The sequence below is a fragment of the Bombus huntii genome, chromosome 13 (genome assembly GCF_024542735.1).
Source record: "Bombus huntii isolate Logan2020A chromosome 13, iyBomHunt1.1, whole genome shotgun sequence".
Lineage (NCBI taxonomy): Eukaryota > Metazoa > Arthropoda > Insecta > Hymenoptera > Apidae > Bombus > Bombus huntii.
Window position 1 is genome coordinate 4,010,167 of NC_066250.1, and position 22,851 is coordinate 4,033,017.

Below are 22,851 nucleotides of genomic sequence, written 5' to 3' on the forward strand. Positions count from 1 at the left end.
CAAATGAACGTATGCAATTCCTTTAATGCGATAAAAATCTTTGAAAACAGATGACGCGATTTACGTTGAAGGGGCAAATTGCTGAAGTTCAATGTTACCTTAGAATTACTTTTTCCATCAGCATAAACAGACAACCTTCCGAATGATTGGCAGGAAGTAAAGACTTAAAGAGTTCCCTGATAAGAGCTTCGGTCATTCCTGGCGAAGTGCGTTCCGCTGTCTCGAACGCGCTGCGTAGTTCCTCTATCGCGCCACCGTTCTTGCCAATGCCGCTTCCGCCCTCGCCATTATTGTCTCTTGCCGAATATTGATGTTTCCGTTGAAGCTGCATATTACAATACAAACAACGTAGATAGAACGGAGAATAGATTTCTATATTTCTCTGTGCAATCTTTCACAAGCGAAAAGGTAAGTAAAACTCGAGTCTGTTATATTTAAGAGGCTACGCTTTTCTTCCACTTTTCTTTAGTTTCAGCTGTATCTCAAAGAACAACAGGGAACATTCGATGCTCCCTTAGAAGAAACATTTACCTCGGAAAGGAGAGGTAAAACAACACCGGAAAGAGCGGCGCTCCGCGGATGCTTCAGTTCCTGCGAGCTCCTTGGTCTCTGTTTGTCTTCACCGGGCCTATGGTCCACCATAGGTACGACAGGTACATCCGGTTTACTGTTCCTCTTCTCTTTCGCGCTGAATTCCCTTTCCCTGTCTCTGTCCCTATCCCTGTCCCTTTCTCTTTCTCGTCCTTCTCTATCACGTTCCCTATCCCTGCTGTCTCTGCTGTCACGTATCTCCTTCAATTCCCTCAACGAGGAATCCCGATTGAAGTCCCTGTAATCTCGGTCTTCTCGTTTTTCTCGCGTGTCCACGGGCGGCGGTGGCGCAGCCTCGTGCGGTCGGGACTGAAACATACGATTAAATTCCAACGATATTAAAAAACAGTCATCGATCGAGACGACTTCGCCTCGCGTCACACGACGGGATATTGCCTGTCCGCCGTAGCTCGTCTACGAGACGCTCTTCCTCTTCGTTCTTTAACTCGTCAGACACTCTTCGCCCGGCTATCGGATTCGATCGCAGTTTTATGAAACAGAGGACACTCACCGGCGTGTGTTTCGCTTGGCCATCGCGTACAGAATCCCTCGACTCGCTTCTGTAATGATTCAACGTGGAATCTTTCGGTGGAGATCTCGAGGCACCGTTCGCGTGTGGCTTCGTTTGCTGACTGTGATTCGTGGATCTGTGATTCGGCGTGTGTGTGATGGTCAACGAGGTTGGCTGTTCGTCGAGCGGTAGCATAGGCACCACGGATCCTTTCACCCCGTGAGGACCTTTCACGGTCATTATCCATGGCTCGTCCATGTCGCTATCCTGTTTCGATTCCTCCCTGAAATCGATAAAATCGCCGTATTTCCGACTCATGCTTCAGAAGTTGATGGACATATGGAACGAACATACGGACTGCAGTTGTCCGTGCGAATTCAAATTTTCATGAACACAACCTAAGAAATTGGATACTCATCCTTCATCCATCAGTCAGAATAGCTGGTTTCACAATCGCTTCTTATAAGAATTTTCGTTTTAAATTTCATCGCGTGTTTGTCTCAATACGTTACACGCAGAAATATAATTTTCTTGGTTGAAATACAATTTCTCTCGGCCGCATATCGAACCAGTCAGTTTCATAGAAATAGCTACATCTCAGTTATTGAGTATTAAATATTACAACGAATGCTTTGATTTGTGTGTGTGTGTGTGCGTGTGAATATTTTGCATATAACAGTACGAGTTCGGCAGATTTTTCTACGTTTAAATTTCCAACAAATGCATAAACATCCACGGCGTAGCCAATGAGTCATAACTGTCGGACGAAAATGGAAACTTACGAGTCCGAATTTTCGCTCTCCGTTTCGGATTCCTCGCTGCGCTGCGACTTCCACTTTTTGTATCTGTCTATGAGGTCGATCAGGTACGAGTTTTTCTTCGCCTTCCTGATGAACTGGAACTTCAGTAGTTCTTTCGCCGTTGGCCTCTGAATCGCGAGAATAGAGAGAGTAATTATACGGAACGGAGCGTATGACGAGAATAAGTCTGATTACTGACGGCTGAATCTACTTAGAGACGTAAGCTCCAGTACGACAGTTCTAGTTCTAACGAACATTCTCGACGAAGTACGTGCTCGTACAGCGAAAATTAGTACAGCGATACGTGCGCGCAGCTTCTGTTGGACGAAGACATCGTCGCTGCATGTGAAAATCAACTCACGTTTTCAGGGTCCTTGTTGAGACAGGCCTCGACGAATTCCTTGAATTGCTTCGTATAATTTCCGGTTAATTGGGGCGGATTGTTCTTCGGTATGAGAAATAGGACCCTCATAGGATGCAGCTCGCTGTTTGGAGGTTCTCCTTTGGCCAATTCGATCGCCGTGATGCCTAGCGACCAAATGTCAGCCTGTGGAATAAGCGTTCTTCGTTTTACGACTCGTCAGGTGTTAATCACGCGATAATGACAACGTGACCGTTCTTTGCATCTTCCAGAAATTGTTCACGAGGACTGTCCAGGCATGGATAACGGGATTCTATGGTTTTTTTTTTCAAAGGATAACCTGCACTCGCGTTAATTTAATAACCGAGGAGCTTTCTGGTGGAGTCTCAAGATAAAAGGAATATCGAATTAAATAAATTGTTGCGTTTTAATAACTAAATCATATTTAAGTTACATTTAAATCGATAATTGTAACGATCGTGATAATCTTTGTTCTTTTTGTACCAACGAAGTAAAGAGAAATTTCCATGTGCGTAATTTCCATGTAATTAATTTTTAATAACTTGAAACCTCTTTTAAAAAGCTTCTAAATTGATTTTTTTTGTTTTACTATTGAAACGAATGTAATAAGAATTGCTGGGTCTTCGGTATATGGTTTTTCTTGTACACAGAGCGTGTGCGGATAGAAAGGAGGTAGATTAAAGTCTGCAAGAGAGGCTGCGAACAGGTAAACAAGGTAACCACGTTGAACCCAGGGATGGAAAGTCAGAGGCAGGTAATAAAATTAAATCTCCTGGGATACGTGACCGGACTGTAGCCTGCGAGCAATGGCCTCGAGTAGGAGAAACAGCGAAGATGAAAAATATCCAGAATTCCCGGGAATATTATCGCTCTCCGTGGTTTTGCATGATTACCTTCGAATCGTACGAAGCCTGCTTGATGACTTCCGGTGCCATCCAGAATGGCGTTCCGACGAAAGTGTTACGTTTGCTGGTCGTATTGGTCAACTGTCCAGCCACACCAAAGTCGGCCAGCTTCACGTCGCCCATTTCGCTTAACAAAACGTTTGCAGCTGAAAGACAAACGATAATTATAGTCAGAAACAGAAATAAATATACTTTACGTTCTTCTAGGCTTTCGAAAAATCGTGGAAAATTCTTAGAAACGAGTCTCTATGATCGGTTTGTAAGATGTTTCAAAATAAATGCAACTTTGCCTCGGAGAGGGAGCACAGATTTAAAGACGCGTGAAAATCACGCGGAAATTCTACAAAAATTCATTGAACTCGTTGCTTTCAAGTACGTGACTTGAAGTTACAAAATTTTTATTTGCAATTATCCTGCGACGATCGAAATTATTATCCTGTTCGAGTCACGAAAGATACCGCTGTGCTATTTCAAGCTAAACCCATTAATTCCCTTTTTCGTCTAATTGTTTTTCCTATTTGACAAGTAAATTCACCTTTAATATCGCGATGAAGCTTTCGTTCGCTGTGAAGATAGTCCAGCCCTTTGAGCACTTCACGCAATATCACCGCGATATGCATTTCCTCGAAGTTACCGGCCTTCATCAAGTCCAGGGCCGAGCCGCCACCCAAGTACTCCATAATAATCCATAGTTTCGTTCCCTGCAAACAGAGAAAGATCCACTTTGTACGAAACGTCCATGGCTCTTTGTGTCTGGGAACTTTGTCAGTCAGTCTTAACCGCGAGGTTGTTAGCCAATCTTTCTTCTCGATACGCTAACGCAAGACAAGGCAGATTACAAGACGATTGACTCGTGAAAATATTTCAACAGTTATCGTAGGAAACTTCAATGTTTATTATATAACTGTTTATTATATGTTTATTATTTATTATATTTATTCAATGTTTATTTTATAAGTCACGTGAAACACTTTGCATTAGCATCGCAATGAGACACGACTGTCACGATTATATTCAGTTGGCAACTAAATGATTGCGAATTTTTTCAATACCACTTAATGACAAAATCCGCAATCACTTAATTGCCAACCCAATATTTGTCAATTTGAAAGTAGAATCAGAAAATGTATAGAAAAATTACGACGAGACATTTATTGCAAACATACATGTATAATAAAAGAATCGTTTAAATTTCCCACAAATGTACGAAACTCCCTAGTCTATCAACAACTAAAATTATTCGTTCTTCGAAAACTAATCGCGTTAAGATGGCAAAAATTTAGGAGTCATGCACGCTATTTGCAAACGATGTATCATCATTAGTAACGTTAATTTTTGTTGCTGTAACGTGTCGTGTCGGTGAATACCGCGCCTTCATCGATAATTATACCCGACATCGATATCCAATCCACTGTGCTCCTAGGCTTGTGCACCGGTGTAAGGATGATTCATCGGTTATCCGATAATCGCATCTTCGTAATCGACAGATTAATCACTGGCTTGCACAAGGATGTTCAAGATTCGCGCTCTTTGGTCACCGGCTTGTGAAGGAATCATTAAGCAAGCGGGGATCGAGATACCGAGGACAGGATGATGACTCGGTTATATAGCCGTGCTCCATCATCTCCGTGTGATGGAAAAATGATAGTCAAGGTAACCACGTGGAGGAGACAAATAAACGGTTCGGTAGATTCATCGATGATGGATCAATGTAATCTTTCACAGCTGGACTGGTTAAACCCTGATATAGACTGTCGTTGAAGTATCGAGCGAAAAACCCTGTTGTTCAGCCCGAATATACTGGTAAAAGATTGCTATATTCGTGCATTAGGATAGCTGGTGTAATTTGACCAGAAGATTCGTCGAAACGATCCATAAATTGTGCACTTTATTTCATAATTATCGTCGGCCAATTTTTAATTAACTAGAGTTTATCGTTCGTTGATTTCATAAAAAGATAACATCTATTTGCTTTTAATCATTTCTTATAATAGTTTGCGTTATCTATATTATAAATATACTGAAGAAGGTAGTATGAACATTGAAATTGACACAGGCAATCGATATAATCTGAGAAAACATTTTATGTTTATAACCCATAACTGATTTATATTACGGTATTGACAATACAGGCCATATGTATAAAATAACAAATAACACTTACGAACGAGAATATATTACAATATTATATATATTTTTAGTTTTATGTTTACAACCCATGACTGATAACGATCTATATTACGGTATTGACAACACAGGCATATGTATAAAATAACAAATAACACTTACGAACGAGAATATATTACAATATTATATATATTTTTAGTTTTATGTTTACAACCCATGACTGATAACGATCTATATTACGGTATTGACAACACAGGCCATATGTATAAAATAACAAATAACACTTACGAACGAGAATATACTACAATAACATGAAAAAGATTTGCGAATGGAAATTCATTACAAGCCTAGCCGAAGGAGAAGCATAGAGCTGATAAATCAACCGGTGAAAAAGAAGCGTGAAGCGCTAACGTCTCGCTAGAGTACTTCTGAAGATTTCTCGATCGTGTTCTGGTCGTCACGAGCTGCGACGAGGTTGATGGCAACCGACACTTTATGGGGTATAATTTTCACGTAGTAAGCACGGAGTGTCCAGTTCGACCAGAGGCTCTACATTCATGGGACGGGGTGAGCCCATAAAATGGCACCATTTATCATCGTCCTACGGTCAAGAGGCGCAACGCGGCCACGGTTGCGTTTATATTCTCATGTAGATCCGCGTCAACGTAGGTGGCCAAGGTTCGCGAGGGTTCGTTCAACTTGGTTTTCAACCAGGCCACATCTTCAGACGTAAAACGAGGGGTTGCTAAATCATTCCCCTATCCAGCAGACACTTCTTCCTCTCGTACGTATTCGCCTGTAGAACCGAAAAAGGGGTTGGCATGGTAAATGCGAGGTACGAAGGAAGCTGTTACGAAGCTTTTCTTCGATTTCACTTTGCCACCCGGTTTGTACTCTTGTTCTTTTTACGCCTAAGGATTTCGCCAGAACGTCACGCGTGCCTCCTCGTAGAGGGTTAGGAAGAAACGTTGCTTTTCAATTTCCCTTTCTCTTATTCTTACGATTGTCTACGAGGCAGAACATGCCGCTTTCACTTCGTGTTTGCAAGTGTCATCAAGGTGGATTTAATTAAGGATCATAAAGTGGAGATTAATTACGGTCCCGATAAAAGCGTGAAGCACCGACCAGATAAAATGGCACGGTTCGAAGGAGTACTAGGTCTTCTCGTTCGAGAAAGTAGCGACGAATCGTATTCTTGTCCTTTTACGCGTGTGCGTCGCGTTAAGATTAGGAAGAAACGTTACTTTTCGATCTGCTCTTCTTTTTGTCGTATTTGTTATTCTCTACAAAGATGACGTTTTTACTTTCGCCTGGTGTTTAGCGAACGAGTCAGCAAGTTGGTTTTAATTAAGGAACGCAGAGTCGAGATTAAACACGGTCCTAATAAAAGCGTCAACTACTTTCCAAGTGAAACAGCTCGGTTTTAAGGGGCACCACGTAAGTTGGCTCGTTCGGCGAAGTTGCGATCAACCGTCAGCGTTTTCAGTTTATTTCAGACGGACTAGCAGAGGGGACGATGAAAGCTGCCACCCAATAAACCGGCAATGGGCGATTAAAACAAAATAGAACGTTAATGCCATAGTTGCCCGTGGCGTTTTTCATTGGTCGTTTTCACTTGACGCGGTTATTCTCGCGATTCTTTCGCCTCGCGGATAGAGATACTCGTTGAACGAGGGAAACGAAAGAAGAAGGAAACACTGCTTTTCAGTTTAATGAATGTCGCCTGGCGTTAAAAACAGCCGCGTCACGAGTGTATGTCACGTCTGGAACGCCGCGTTCAGACGCTCTCGAGAAACGCTGTTGGCGCTCGCGAGCAAAAACAAAAACGAAGGCATCACCTGATAAACGAACGAATTTGTCAAGTTTAATCCATCGTGATAGCTCTCTGTCGAATCTGCGCGACGATTAAAATATGTCTGTGGAAAGCCATGTTTTCAGCGGCTGCTACAGTGATTACGCGTTGAAAATTTCAACTTCCACGATGAATATCTTCGTTTTGATCTGACTAGGTCGTCGAAAAATTATTAAATATATATATATATATATATATATAGGAAATAAATTAAAGTATCGTTAGAAGTTGAAAGTTACTTTTCTACTTCAAATCTACGCTGCAAGTATCTTACAATTTCCGACGCGCGGTGACGAGGAATTAACGCGAACGTGTTACGAGTCAACTGGTATGCAAATTCTTGTCGCGAGAGAACGATCGGACTGCTTTTGAATCGTGTAGAGCAGGCACGCTCGAACAGCAGCTGTCGGAGGGTGTACAAGCTGAAACAGACGCAACAAAAAGCAAATATTGCGCGATTTCCAGTCTGTCGCATCGGTGAATGGGAAGTACGAGTGAGAGCAGCCCGCTTGCAAAAGCGGAGTGTCGCTATGAAGAAGCAAAAGAACACCGGACGAACGTGTGATTAATGGCCGATTTTGCTTCTCTCTATCGCGCGTGTCCTTTTGTTCCTGCGTTTTACAAAAAGGGCAGGCGTGCCGGTGGCAGTGATGAACGATGCGACGGGATTAATCTTCGCGTGCGCGATATTCGAGACCAATGTGCTTTCCTTCATTGGCTTATTTCGCTGGTCCCACCGGAAGATATAAATAATCGCCGATACTCCAGATGGTCTTTGAATTTTTTCACGCCCTTTTTCACATATCCGCGAAAACGTTTCTTTCCTTTGCGCCTCGCACGATCGAAGTAAATTATCAGCTGGCAATATCGTAAATAGATTGAACGTTTACGTAAATTTATATTTTTATGTACATAGTCGGTCAGTCGGAGTTAGTGGGATCTATGCAAAGATTTCTTTTAATCGTTAATTACGAAAACAACATACAATTAAAATAAGATTATATAACGCTGACGATCTGTGACACTTTTTTCAAACAAAAATTCAAAGGCAAGCTTATTACGCAACCTAGTATTAACGTAATTTTTGTAAATTACAAGTTACATGTCACTGACGCTGATTAATTCTCTTGCGTAACAGTAACGAGTTTGACAATGGGACGAGCAGGTTTCCACAATTTAATTTTACGCTAATAAGCCATCCGATCTTGCTATTCCATGTAAAGCAGTAAATCTTTTGTGCCGCTCTCTTAATTCATTTACATTTTCCATGAAGTAAGGTTTTCATTTCTTACGATGTTAATTGCTCTGTTTCTCTTCTGTACATATTCCTGTCATTTTTCTTTCTGGCCTTGAGCTATTTTTTTTACTCCTCCTTTGACGTTCTTGCGCTGGTATTATCACTGGAATTTCTTTTTTTTTGTGGTATTCTCGCGTTATATTTTACCAGAGGACTTCTTTTCCTCTTGCAAAATTGGATCTATATTGTTCCTCCAAAAATCTCCATGGTAGCAAGATTGGTCTCTGAACGTGGAAATTTCTCAGAGCCAGGATTTCATCACGGTGGAATTCTAGGAAAATGCTGTTGAATAAAAGTCGCTGGCTGACATTTCTTATCATTGACCTGGAAGAATATTGCTCGTGGAAGCAATTGGGGCTGACAGAACACTCGCAAAAATATCGCTTAATCGTAAATGGTGTCATTGCGTGATGCTGCAACGTACAGTGATTTGCCATGCAATTAGTTTCACGTAGAAAAGTTTCATTTCTTTTTAACCGCTACGCTATATCGTAAATAACAAACTGTTTCTTAGCTGTCCTCGTATCTCTTAATTTTACTAGCAAATTGAACGATACTAACAGTCATCCTGATGGTTGCAAAATCCTGACACCATTTGGGTGCTCCTGACTCGATGACCACAAGTCATCGTATAGAATCTTACCATATTCTGAGAAGCAACGTGGCAAATGTACAATGTACAATTTTTGCATAAGAAGTACAGGCAGAAGAGCGGAGGAAGAAAAGAGAAAACTAACTGCGAACTCGATAACGATCGATAACAGCCGGTACTCGACCGAGAGTGAAAACGAACAATTTCAATGGGCCGAACAGCGGACAATTAGCGATAATTGCTAGGAAAAAGGGGGACGGGCGCGAGCCATAGCTAAATAGAAATTCGTGGTTGTTTAGAGTGGGCGCGGCGATGCTTGGCTTATTTTTGGATCGTCGTCAAATCAGGCAAATCGGAGCCATTAGAAAATTGGTCGACTAATAATAGAGGTTTGGTCGCGAGGAACAGCAGCGTGTTACATAAAGTCATCTGCCTCAATGCGAGCAAGCCTTTTTCCGGGACTCCACTTTCGTCCATAACTGAGTTTCTCAGAAGTCAAATTGATCAACACCGTATTCTGAAGTAATAAGTAGGCGTATACGCTATACACTGAAGATATTACTACTATTACCGAGGCCCCGATATTTAGATCTGCAGATGATACACATACAATGTTATGACCGTTCGCGGAAAACGCGTCAGCGAAAGGCGTAAATTCTCGCTACGATTTTGTTAATCGACGCCGCGAAATAGTCGTTCCCCTGTTTCGATTAAGATAACAGAGGTGGTTCAATGAATGGAACACTGTATTAACAGGTTAACATATAATAGTATATTTGATAATAATATGATGAACACGCCACAAATTGTTTTACAATGAATATGGTAAATATAGTACAGAAAGTTGACTCGACTTTACGATATTGAAATGAATTGAATACGATATTGAATGAATCTCAATGAATTCGTTAGACTATACGATTTTGATTTTGCTCGTCAGACCTCTCGATGTATATCGTTTGACTCGTCAGAAGGAACTGATTGCCCTGCGATCATTTCTTTGTCTTGTTTTGAAGACGACTATGCTAGGGTCACGTCACCGTTCGCGCCTATGATCACGTATGCCGCCTTCTTGCGTGGAAAACGTAACGGACAAAAATCGACGTTTCTAGAGCTCGCTGCTTGGCGACAACTATGCGCTCGTCGATACATTGTATATGATCCGTCGAGCAGATAAGACGATCTGCCTGCGACACTGTAGGGCCGCGAGCGACGGTTAGAACATACAGCCTGTGGTAAGCCTCGTGGCGTAACATACAACTTATTGAACTTTTGAACTTATTGAAGCAGGTATACCTCGTAGCATCGTTGTCGGGTCAGTACTATACACGCTATACACTGAAGATATTACTACTATTACTGAGGTCTCAATATTTAGATCTGCAGATGTTACACATACAACTTATTGAAGTAGACATATACACCGAGTATCGTCGGTGGTATCGTATGGTAAACATATCATGTGCTTGAGATGGTTATTTATGTCGCTAATTTTCTTGCTTGATACATGTTTACGTAACTCGTAACTCCTGTACGTATTACTAGACTGTTTCGAGTTTCGAGTTTGATGTATATTGATTGTAATAGTTGTGTCTCGTCTCAGTTCTAATGAAATTCCTAAGTGTTTTATGTAAACGTAAATACAGAGAAGATTATAGCGTTCGATGATACGTGCGTAGACGTGCTACAGTGAGCGTGTATTTAATTAATTAAAACGTATCGGTTAAATACGTTTCTGACGTATATAGTAAATCCCACTTTTAAAAGGAAGCAACTGACCGTTATCCTTATCGATTATCCGCTTAACCCATATACGCCATCCTCTGCATAAAATTCTGCTTAAAACGGAAAACGGAGCGAGCAGAGGAGGACAGAAGCGAAACGATACATTTCTTAAACGAGCGTAAGAACGAGACGATCGATAATTAAAAAAAAAAAAAAAAAAAAAGACGCAAGGACGAGCGGGTCGTAATTTGGTTGAAAGGCCGGCAATTTACCGTTCGAGGCTGAACGGCCGCGTAATAAGCGTCCAATTAGATTTATTCATTCATAAAATCTGAGATGTTCGTCGCAGTCTGAGCCTAGCGTAAGTACGCGCCACGGAGAATCGGCTTTTGTTCGAGAAACAATGAACCGAGCATAATGGAGAAGAAAGGCGCCAGCGGGGAATGCAGCAGCAGGATCCTCGACGCCTGGATGCTGTCTCGATGTACGAATCGCGTGAACCTTCCGCAGCATTCCCTTCCAGTCGATTACAAGACACAGAAAAATGAATTTCCCGACTAGGGGAGCAATGAATTATTTTCCAAGAAAAGACAGAGAATTGTAGTAGAGAAGAGGGAAAAGCCGAGCTACAGCGGTATGAAGCGGGAACAATTAAATCGAATAACCGAGGGTACGAGAACTCGAAAAATCCTTGATTGTTAATCCGCGCCGTTTTGCAATTGCTCGCGGGGAAGGAACGCGAGAACGCATTAAATAACGACTCCCCGAAAAGACGAGAATAATGCTGAACAGCATTCACAGACCGAACCAACACACAGCCGCTGGAGGACAATAATAATCCGACGAGACAAAAAGAGAGAGAAACGAGGAGAGAAGCGATGGAAAAAGAGGCAAGGAAGAAAATCACGACGAGACGCCCCTCATCAACCTCGATGCATCCGGATTGAGAAACGTTAAAGGAGTGTCGCCGAAGTATGATGACTGTTATTGCTCGCCTCGACCTGCCTATAGCGTCGAAATATGTCTCTCGAGCGTTTTTCTCACGAGCCTGTGGAAAATGCTGCATCCCAAGTCTCTCTCTCTCTCTCTCTCTGTCTCTCGCTCTCTCTCCCAGTCTCGTTTGCGATTTCGAAACCAGACGGAACGCGTCACGGCTCGGCAACGAGAAAAACTCACGGCTACGCCCGTAAACCGGGGAAAAATACTGCCTTTCATTTAGCTGCTGCCTTTCTTCACCTCGCCCACACGGCCACCTGAATTAACCCTTAGTCCATTAGACTGATGGAGATGGTTGAAATCGATATTGGCGAGGTAGTCTTGGAGAGAAAAATCTGGATGAAAAATGTATCCAACTGGAGAAAGCAAGAAAGGAGAAGCAGATTTGTAGGATGACAACTGCCGTTTATCAGTTTGATCGACGCGTGAAACGTGTAAAACGCACGAGCTACTAACTCGTCCACGATCTGCAGTTCTTTCGTTTTCCAGATTGTGAATATAATTCGCGAGGTACACGGTTATCAATGATACGCGCATGTTTGTGCAAATCCATGTTTTTTTTTTATGAACAGAACAAAATCTGAATGAGAATAATCGTCGTTCTCTAAGTACTACGAGTATTTGTATTTGTATTTTACTTAGGACAATTTCTGCATCTTCGTATATAATGTATATCCTGTACATTTAAAATTTTCCGAGAATGTATAAATATACCTGGTCCACTTATTATCGTTTCATATAAACAGCTAAATAATTCCATTTGTATATACGAGTACTCGTAAAACATTCTGCAGGGAAGTAATTTTAAAGATTACGAGATGATCTTGAGTTTTAATCGAATTACGTAGCGCGTCTTGTCCGCGGTCGGTACGAAATAAATATCGCATGAATGAGTTACTAACAGTGTCTAAACGGAGCAAGATCGAGTAATGGAGAAAAGAGATCCAGATAGGTACAGACACATCAGACTCGTACACTCCTGTTCATAAATATTACGACACCTGCTGGATTCATAGGAAACACGACAATTAATCGGTATTACGAAGGAAATGATTAATCGACCAGAATGTTGTATTCATACAAGCGAGCGATATAATAAAAGTAACAATTTGTTGAAATTATTAGAAATAATAACACCAACGCGGTAAACTATGGTAATCGATACGTATTAATTCGCACAATTTTCTAATTTAAATCGTAGTTGGTAAAACTCTAGATTAATTGGGTCGGTCCAATCTTTTCAATCATATGCATAAAAATATATGTCGGGTTTACATTAGAATTAGGGTTAGGGGCGTGAAACGAATCTTCGTTTGGATTACACGTGCAATAGAGAAGACATCGACTAGTGCAAATACGATTATAATAGAACTGGACAAGTAACCGTGGTAATTAGATACTCGAGAAACTAATGACAATGATCTTAGGTTAAATAACGAATCCGCGGTCCACGGGATGATAGATGAACGTGCTCACAAAATCTAAGTCGGACGCGTAATATTCACTGGTCGTAAGGGGGTTACTCTTTTCGTCGATGAGATCGCGAGAGAGAATGACTTTCCCGTCCCGATGATGCCACAGAGGAAAACTATATGGGGTGTGTCTAAGGACACGAGATCATCGGATTCGTCGAGAAAAGCCTTCGTTCAGAAAGTAAGGGAAATTGGCGTTGCTGCTAATTGGTCAATCTCCATATCGGTGGTTAGAAGAAGATGCTAGCCGTCCTCGAGGGAAAGTTGCTAGTGGGAGGCGCTGCTCGTTGAAAAATAGGTCTCCCCTATTTTCCCGTAGTTGGGACAAAGACTGTTTGTCTGTTTGAAGGACTTTAGTTAGCTAAATCTTAAGATTTATAACGGGCCCTCGGGCTGGCTGAACATGTATTGCGGAGACGCATCGACATCTTATCGGCAATCATCTTACTCGAAGAATAGGGTTTGCGTGTGGCGAGCTACGGGACAGAGACCGTTGGAATGTTTACTGTCGAGTGTTACAACTATTTCCTTTTTAAGGAGAGCTATAGAATTACACCATGTCTTTGTTAGACAAAGCGTTCATCCCGTGACCGCGACTACGTTCGGCGACAGACTGCCGCCTCGAGTCAAAGCTCACTATCACTAATCTCGAACAATTACAATCGGATTGAATAACTACAATTGTTTAATTACAGCTACCGTAGACTCTAGATTACAATGTTGCGGGATTATCCAAAATTCCAGAGGCTCCGGTGTTCTTTCGTCTCCGACATATAAATTTGCATAAACACCCGTTTACTTGTAATCGTCGGGGCGAGCAACGTGAGCAACTCTAGATTTCCTGCTTTAAAATCTACCACAGGCAAATATACATGTTAGTCGACATTAAATGACTACGAACAAAATCAATATAACGCAATCTTTTTTCAATTCTGCATCAAGATTATAACATATTTAACATCATCGTATAAACGTGAGATATGATGTGATGGAAAGGCGTCACCAGCGAGAGAATTAAGATTTCATAAGCGTGCTGATACTTATACTATGATACTATCATACTACATACTATAAAAACGGTGATGTATATGTCCACGTAGGCGCCACGCATACTTGCTTCTTTGGCCAACAATTATAGCGAATGTGTCATCAATTCTCCATATACCCTTAACGGATTGAAAGGGTGGAAAGAAGAAGAAGAAGAAGAAGAAAAAAGGAAGATAGAAGATAAGAAAAAATTGGAAAGGGAGCATCTTTTGGTGCGAACGAGCGAAAGTGGGGGACAGTGGAAAATGAAATCTCGTAGGCGAGCGTGAAGAAATCTGCGGAAGAGGCCGATGCTTTTGTTCGAGCTCTCGCATCTCTTTCCGTGGCATCGATGGAGAATAGGTATCGAGAATGAGATTGCGGAGGATGGAGGATCCTTTTGTGCGCGCGGCTGTGATTAATGGCGGCACAATAGCCGCGTGCCGTGGGATATAATCGTACGCGACACACGGAACGAGGATCGGTTTAACGCCGTTATTACCGCGACACGCTGAGCAATTCAAACAAAAAAAAAAAAAAAAAACAGAAAAGAGAGAGAGAAAAGAAAGGTAAAAAGGAGAAAGATCGATATTATCAAAGATATACCTAGCGTCTGACGTAATCTTTTCCTAATACTCGACAATCCTACGGGATCCTCCGTCTAACGCGTCTTATTTCGCTCGGCGATTGGCAAACTGTAAAATGCCAGATTCGCGCTGGGAAAGAGAGATTGGTCGCTGGCTTCGATTATTATAGGATTAGAGATGGAAATTCTTATCTGTAATCTGCACGAATGGCGAGAAATCCCTTTCTTTATATAATACGCTTTTAAAGGGGATACAGCTTTGCGAAGTGAAGAATTGATTCGTTTTACGAGCTTATTTAAATGTTTATAAGGGGAAAATGGCATAGGAATATAGAATGAAGCGCAGATTTTGCGAAAGCTTCGTTAGAAACTTGTTATCAGCACTGTTGGTACGGTAACTGTGTCAATTTCCAATAATTTTGGTTAATTAATTTGCCGGTCGTATTCACTCGCGTATAACTTCGCCAATTTGTTTTAGATAACATATCATGCGTGTATGCTCTTTGTGATAAAAACAGATTAATAAAATCGGTTCATCGGATAACGTCTACAAGATAAATTTCTAAAAGAACTCCATTCATTCGTATGCTTAAAGCTATTGTAACTATGCATATCCCTTTTTAACTGTATTATAATGCACTCACACGTCTGTGACATATATGGACGTAGATTACTTTTTAATCTAGGCCAGCAGTTCTTAACCTATGGTCCGCGGAATCATACAAAGTTCTCACACGTATGCAAGTTACTATTTCGTTATTCGAATAAAAATGTTCAGTACGCATATATTTATTTCATCTGTCATGTTATTTATTCTCTTCTTTCCAACAAGATCGCCAATAAGCGGTGGACGCGTGTTTCAATTAAACATATTTGGCACATTGCCGATTTAAATTTTGAGTCGAGTCCCGGGAGGCCGCGACAACAAAATATCGTTTAAACGAGATCAAACAAAATGTTAAGAACAGCTGGTCCAGGTGATGATTTCATGATTTTCGCATAAGCTACGATATTTCACGTTAAAATATACTAACATGTAATATCTGACATTTGCCTTCTATCATACGAGAGTTTAATCACGTTGATTAATATTCCAAGGAAAGTTCTACGTATCAAGAGTCTAATCTTTTAATCTCAAGCATCGACCCTCGATGATACGAGTAATTTAGATGCATTAGAATGACGTAAGAACGATTAAGATCGCGCTCTTGACGACAATGAAGAGCGAACCAAGACGATCGTTATTCAGCATTTTAGAGACGAAACGGGAACGTTAATTGCAAGACAACGGTAGAAACAAGTTTACAAGTCGATTTCCCACTGGAAGATCGGGAAACGAGGAAGCAGATTAGAGGGAGGGGCGGGGGTTCTGCTCGTTTCCGGGTTCGAGGAGCGGAAAATTAAGATGATTACCTATGAAATGAAGCGATGTCCGATATTAAGCTCTTGGAGGGAAGGAACTTTCCTTAATGACCGCGCAAAACGGTCATTAGCAATCGTTAATTACCCATCCGATTGTCCGCAGTTCGGTAGAAATATGCCCACGGTAACGAGATAAGATCTTCGATCGAACAGCGCTTAGACTGCAGATATCGACTCTCGCTACGTCCGACAGTTTCAGGAAATTAAATTCTTTTTCCTTTTTCAGTCGCGAAAATTAATTTAAAATTAATTAATTATTTTACATCATCCGTTCGAAGAAATTCCACGTGCAACTCCGCGAATAACTGCTTCGACATGTAATACTATTCCTTTGACATAATTGAAAACGTTAAAGTTGGAAAATAAATTAATATCCATCCAATATGAATCCAAGAAAGGTCCCAACTTTCCGCTGCGTAATTATTTATAAGAAAAATTCTCACGCTTTATGAAACTTCCGTCTTCTCCAAGTAACATGATGCCCCTTTATTGCTCAGGAAGTCATAAACTGACGAAAGTTATTCAACCATTTCTATACGCGTGTACGTAGATTTTTATTTATCGAAGAAACTTAATGGACCGTGAAATCTTGCGTTTCGTAAGATTCTCGACACGCAGATCGCGACACGCTGCGATTAAGTTCGCTGCGCTTATTACATCGACCAATAAACGGTACTATGTGTAGAGCTCATACGGCGATCGAACGCGCGCAGCTTCCCTGTCGAACTTACATTTCGTCGTTCGCGTAAGAATTCACGGAAGTTGAATTTCCATCTGTCTGGAGATATTTTTATATCCGGAATTTTGTCGAGAAAAATCGTAGAACTGAATTTAAGGTACAAATAAAGGAACACGGTGTAACGTTAGAACCGTGTCGCTGGATGCAATTTTATTCCGCGATGCTTTCGACCGAGCACGGTGAAGCGGCCGCAGGAAGCGGAAGCGTCTATGCGACACTGTCCAGCCGGAAGCGATGGTTAACCGACCGTCAAGCCCTTGCCATTCTTCGCGTATGAAAAATGATGGGGGGCGTGTTGGTCGAGTGTCCGTAATAGCGTAACCCACGAAAAAGGGGTTCTTTCTCGTTACACCTCCGAAAATATTGTGAAAATTCATCGAATCGGAACGGTGGCAGAAAGGCGTGGCTCGTGGTGGATTTTTCGTCCATGGTAACCCGCAATTCACCGGTTACAGGCTCTTTTTACGTTCGATACACACGTGAAGCTGATCACGGTAATTTGTTCTCCGGTGCACGCGCATCAACAGACTCCGATTAACCAAAGTACCTATGTAAAACAGCTCTGCCTCGCGTTCTTTTTCTCTTTTTTTTTTTTTTCAATCACGAGACACGTGTGTCGAATCGCTATACGTTTATCCATGCGGAAATAAAAATTTGTAATGATACGTTACAGTTAATATCGTCGGTTTGCTCCAAGAATGATGCTCGTTTGTTTGAGCTAGTTAGTTGGAACAATTGTCAATTATTGATTTGGAGGTGGAATTATTTTCTAGGTCCGTCGAGTCGTAAGTAGCTAACGAAACGATATCATTTAATACGAGAAGACAATTCACGAAACTTCATTAGAAACGAATGTCCCATTGAGAATTCGAAGGGATTAAAAGACGAGCAGCTTACCTTGAGATAGGACCCGTAATACTTGGTGACGTATGGACTGTCACACTGTGACAGCACCATGATCTCCTGCTGTATATCTTCGATCTCATCCTCTGCCTCTTCGAGATCGATGATCTTGATGGCAACAACTTGCTGGGTCCTATTGTCGATGCCTTTGAACACCTCACCGAAACTACCCTTCCCAATTCGTTCTTGTTTCGTGAATATCAGCTCGGGGTCCACCTTCTGCAACAGAAATAACATTGTCTCGCTTAATTGGAGAATTCGCTAGAACGAGGGATTTAACAAAGTTTACCAGGGCGCGGCTTTTTAACAAATTTCGCGGAGGATCGGGACACCGTAATAGTGAAAGTTTCAACAGACTTTACGGACGTCTGACTTTGCGATTGCGGTACTTTTAGCAAATTTCGCAACGACTTGCGATCGCTAATACTTCGCGTTTTGGCAAGCTCCTCGAAATTGCGGGACGATACGGCGGCGAAAGTTTTAACGAATTAAAAGAAATCGGCTAGAGCACCGCGATATTCGCTGGCGAAGTAACGTTACTTTGATTCGAGCTTTACGCCTTTGAAGATCATACAAGCGAAATATGATAAGTTTATTTCTTACGACTTTACGATTTCCATGTTACTTGGCGAATAAACGGGAATGTTTTAATAAATTTGGAATAAAGATTTGGATTTTGTGTATCTTACATCCTTACGGAAACGGAGAGCGCAATTTCGAAACGCTTCGCAGCTCGAGGGAATTCTTTTGATCATCGTAGAGATGAAATTAAACCACCGACATGATTCTCTGATTGGCCTTCAACTTCGTCGATAGAATCTTGACAGTTGGATCTCGTTACAACGAATAATATCTTCGTAGAAGGTTTCTACGAGCGTCGAAATACTCTGGCGAGCTACAATGGTCGAATAGCCTAGCCTTGTACTCATCATTCGTGTCATAACTACGTAATTAGAAAATTATACAGTGCACTAAAAGTCACGAAGAACCGAGCTACTCATATGCAAATGTACGACGTAACGATCTTTACATCACGCTGCATTATAGTATTAAAAAAAGACAAAACGCGAATACTTTAGAGGAAGTCGCCTATAAAATTCTTCATATTGTTTCACGTTACGAGGTGTTAAAATTCTACGACATAGAAGACGTCGAATCGCCTGGGGATAAAATTACGTCGAACATCGTTCCCTCGAGGATTAAAGATTCACAGAGAAGATCCACGTGCGACTTTCTTCAACTATACGTCCTTCGATTGCTAAAGAATGCGGTTACGTGTCGGTGAGAAATGCAGTTCTCCTTGGCTCCTTTCTAACTGATGACACGCCATGTCACAGTAGATAGCAGAGAAATGTGTATACCACATATCGATTGACTAAATACATAATCCGTTGATTCGATTTGACGCCACGTAATCTTCTATAGACATCCTGGTCGCTGGATTAGTATCGCACACGATCTTACTTTCTGCTATTCGACAGCGTAACGTGAGGATGAGAATCGATGAGCCATCCTTTCAATCTATGTGAAATGAATCATTCGTAGGTTTTTCTCTGTTACGAAACTGGTATTGCTATCATTGTGTTTGAAATGAGTGCACGTACGACAGAAATCGAAGCATTTTTATAGTAAAGTATCTTTATATTACCAGCGATAGTAATATGGCTAATAATACGAACCAGAGTAACTTTTATTCTCTCGGGTGCTTATCGAGTACCTAGGTACTGAACGGGTCGGCTAGTAACAGTGATAATAGTAGTAGTAGTAGTAGTAGTAGTAGTAGTAGAGTGATTCGCGATATTACGAAGAAACCTTGACACCTTGATGATCGATGTGATTTTTCTATAACACATCTACCGTATCATAGCTTACTTTTTATCATGTTATGTTACTTTTAATATATATCCTGCTTTTTTTTTCTCCTCCCGAATATTTTCATAGTAATTACATACTCAACGGATCGACTAGTAACACACGCAAACTCAAAGATTACAGAATGATTCACGATATCACGAAGAAACACTGGTCGGTGTTATTTTTCTGTCAATAAATCTACCACTTTACGGGAAGAAGGCTTGACACGCAAAATAATTAACGAGCATCACAATATCACGAAGAAACGTTGACACGATGATCGATGTGATTTTTCTATAATATACCTGTCGTTTCGCGGATTACTTTTTTATGTGTTACGTTATTTGACACATCCGGATATTTCTTTATTCTGCCGGATACTTTCAGAGTAATCAGATACTCAACGAATCTGCTAATAACAGCACAAGCTTCAAAGATATATCGGACGATTCAGGATGAATGGTGTGGTTTTTCTGCCAATAATCCTATCGTTTCAACGGGAGAACCGTTCGCAGACAAAATAATTAACGAGCATCGCGATATAGGAAGAAAGTTACGGGTCGTTGGACGAGAAGGAGAACGTTAAAAGCGCGGGAATAAAATCGATATTCCGTAAATTCATCGAGGCGTTGAAACGTTCTCGAACGCTGGGCGATTGCGGCCGTGTACGAGAAAATTTGCAAAGCAGATTTTCTGCATTTTACCATGGGCGTCTGTCGCGGCTTTTCCTCCCTCGACGTTCACCCCGTATGTCCCTTTCTATCTTCAATCTGGCCTCTCCGACGCGAGCTTTTTATCTACGTGACTTTCCACGCGCGCGCCTTGCAAACATACCGCGGCGTGAGCGGATTCTGAAAAGGGGTAGAAAAATAGAGGAGGCGCGTGCGTCTGTTTATCGCCGCTTTCATCTCGCGGCACGACGAAATTCTTCTGGTTCCATGGCTTTGAAAATAATCTACGCGTAACCATCTCTCGTCGTATTAATTTCGGCACACGCGATTCCGCGCCACAGGCCGCTTATCGTAAGAGAATTTTCCAGGGCTCGCTGATCCGACGTTTTTACTTAACGTCCCTCCTGCTGCGCCCTATCTCGTGACTTGCTTTTCCAATCACGTTTTCCGCGGACGAACGTCTCGCAACAAAATCAATTGCGTCGAAAACAGGGGCGAAAGTAGGAAGAGGAACTTCCTGGCGAACTTCGTAAGAAAAAGGAAGAACGAATAGGCTAGAAACGAGGAGCTTGGAGGAAAAAAAGAAAAGAAAGAGAACAAATCGTTCCGACAAAGTTCGAGCGGCCTCGATTTCTTGCCCTCTTTCACCCGGGGTAAACCACTGTCGTTACGGCGATTAGAGCCGGCTGCTACTCGTGTTTCCCAGTGCCAAGAGGAAAGATGAAAAACAGCGGAATACAGGGGAGAAGGAAAGAAAATCGCGTGCAGGTCGGTACCACGGGCGACAAGAGCCAGGAACACGAGCGACAAAAAGAGGAAGAGAGAAAGAGAGGGAGAAGCTGCGCTTGTTCGTATGGCGTAGCTATGTAAAGGAGTCGAGAGGCGGGCGGTCACATCTTAGCCCCTTTTCCCGCCTGCTTGCCGAGCGTACTGCATGAAACTTACGACACAAATTATAATTAGCGAGTGTCAGCGGTACGGAGAGCCGGCACGTAGGTGGTTAAAGTACCGACAAGGGAAGCTGAAGAGCACCATCGTGCGCCAGGGAGAACTCTACCATACCGGTTCTTCTTGGTTTTCTCGGGATCCTAGCTCGATGGCGCCGCATGATAACCGTATAATTAAAGGATAGACGGGGAACCGAGTTCTATCCGAGATTGGCTTACCAGAAGGATCCTCCTTGTTTTTAATTCAAAAAACAGAGGGAAAAGGTGAGTACGATATTCTTATTTTTTCTGATTTTGATGTTGCAGCGTGTTTAAAAGGGTGTAGTTCGATGTAATACAGAGGGGAGGAAAGAGGAATAATTTACTCGATTCCTGTATTCTTCATTTTTGATGCGAATATCTTTGCAGAGAAGTTGAAAAGTGAATTTAATAAAAAATCAAAATTATCGGAATTTGAACTTGTCCTCGTTCGAAAGACAAAACAAGTTACCCGTCGTGTCTTTCCCGCAGAATGTTCAAATAACCAGCATGAACAAAAATTCTACGATTTGTTGAAGAAGTTCCATTTACTTTTGCCTATGATATCGTTAAAACGCGGATGCGTTGTCAGAATCTCGATTTGCGAATAAGAATAAGAGCGATTGTCCGAAGGCACGAGAAAGAATATTAAAGTTAATTTGCATTAGCTCGGGAAAATTAATTCTGCTGTTCGAAATATCGTGTAATAGTTCATTCGTTGATAGTTTTGCTCTAGTAATAAAAATATTGAACTGACTGATGATCGCTGAATCATGTATACATAATAATATACTAAATATCGCATCGTCGTGAGTTCAAGGAAATTGTAAGGAAATTAATCTACGCTACAAATAGCCGAAGCTTGTGAGAATCTTGCGAACGAGACGCGTCACAGACGGTGAATTATAGCGGCGCGTGGTCAGACAATTAGCGAGAAGTTGGCACGCGGACGTTGACGTCCGTTGTACCCAAGTTGGAACTGATTCTGTGTTACGCTCTGGTCTCCGCGAGACTAACAGGAATTCTGATGGGCAAGTTACCCGCCTCGAAACAGAATTATCCGGCAACCTCGTGTTAAAAGGGTCGTGTGTTACGCTTCGCATCGCTGCCAGCCCAGTTATGCTTGCTCGATGTTATATAATTGACAGAGCGATACCGCCGCCCAGCAATCAATGTTTCCAAAGCGCTCATTGTATAAAATCACTACCATGTACGGTGACCTACAATGCTTCGACTAAAAGTTTATTTTCTGTACGAAGTCGATGATGGAATTAGAATTAGACTATATACTGCCGACGACCATGGTTTTTCAGGTATACCGATTATCAGATATTTTTGACAGTCGTATTCCCAAAAATAGATAGAAAAAATAATTATTCGTCATAAATATTCATCGGGCAAAATGAAAATATCGTACAAAATGCACGAACGACAG

General features: G+C 41.7%; 1 protein-coding gene across 1 annotated transcript in view; it reads right to left on the reverse strand.

Annotated features, from left to right (window-relative positions):
• The window catches only part of LOC126872712 (uncharacterized), an 88,787-nt gene that overhangs the window by 46,932 nt on the left and 19,004 nt on the right, over positions 1 to 22,851 (reverse strand). The window contains exons 3-10 of the transcript XR_007692144.1: positions 17,921 to 18,145; positions 3,725 to 3,890; positions 3,178 to 3,335; positions 2,264 to 2,449; positions 1,885 to 2,030; positions 1,103 to 1,385; positions 532 to 900; positions 99 to 325 (exon numbers count right to left, since the gene is read on the reverse strand). The gene's annotated coding sequence lies outside the window, so the exon portion shown is untranslated. The remainder of the gene's footprint in view (positions 1 to 98; positions 326 to 531; positions 901 to 1,102; positions 1,386 to 1,884; positions 2,031 to 2,263; positions 2,450 to 3,177; positions 3,336 to 3,724; positions 3,891 to 17,920; positions 18,146 to 22,851) is intronic.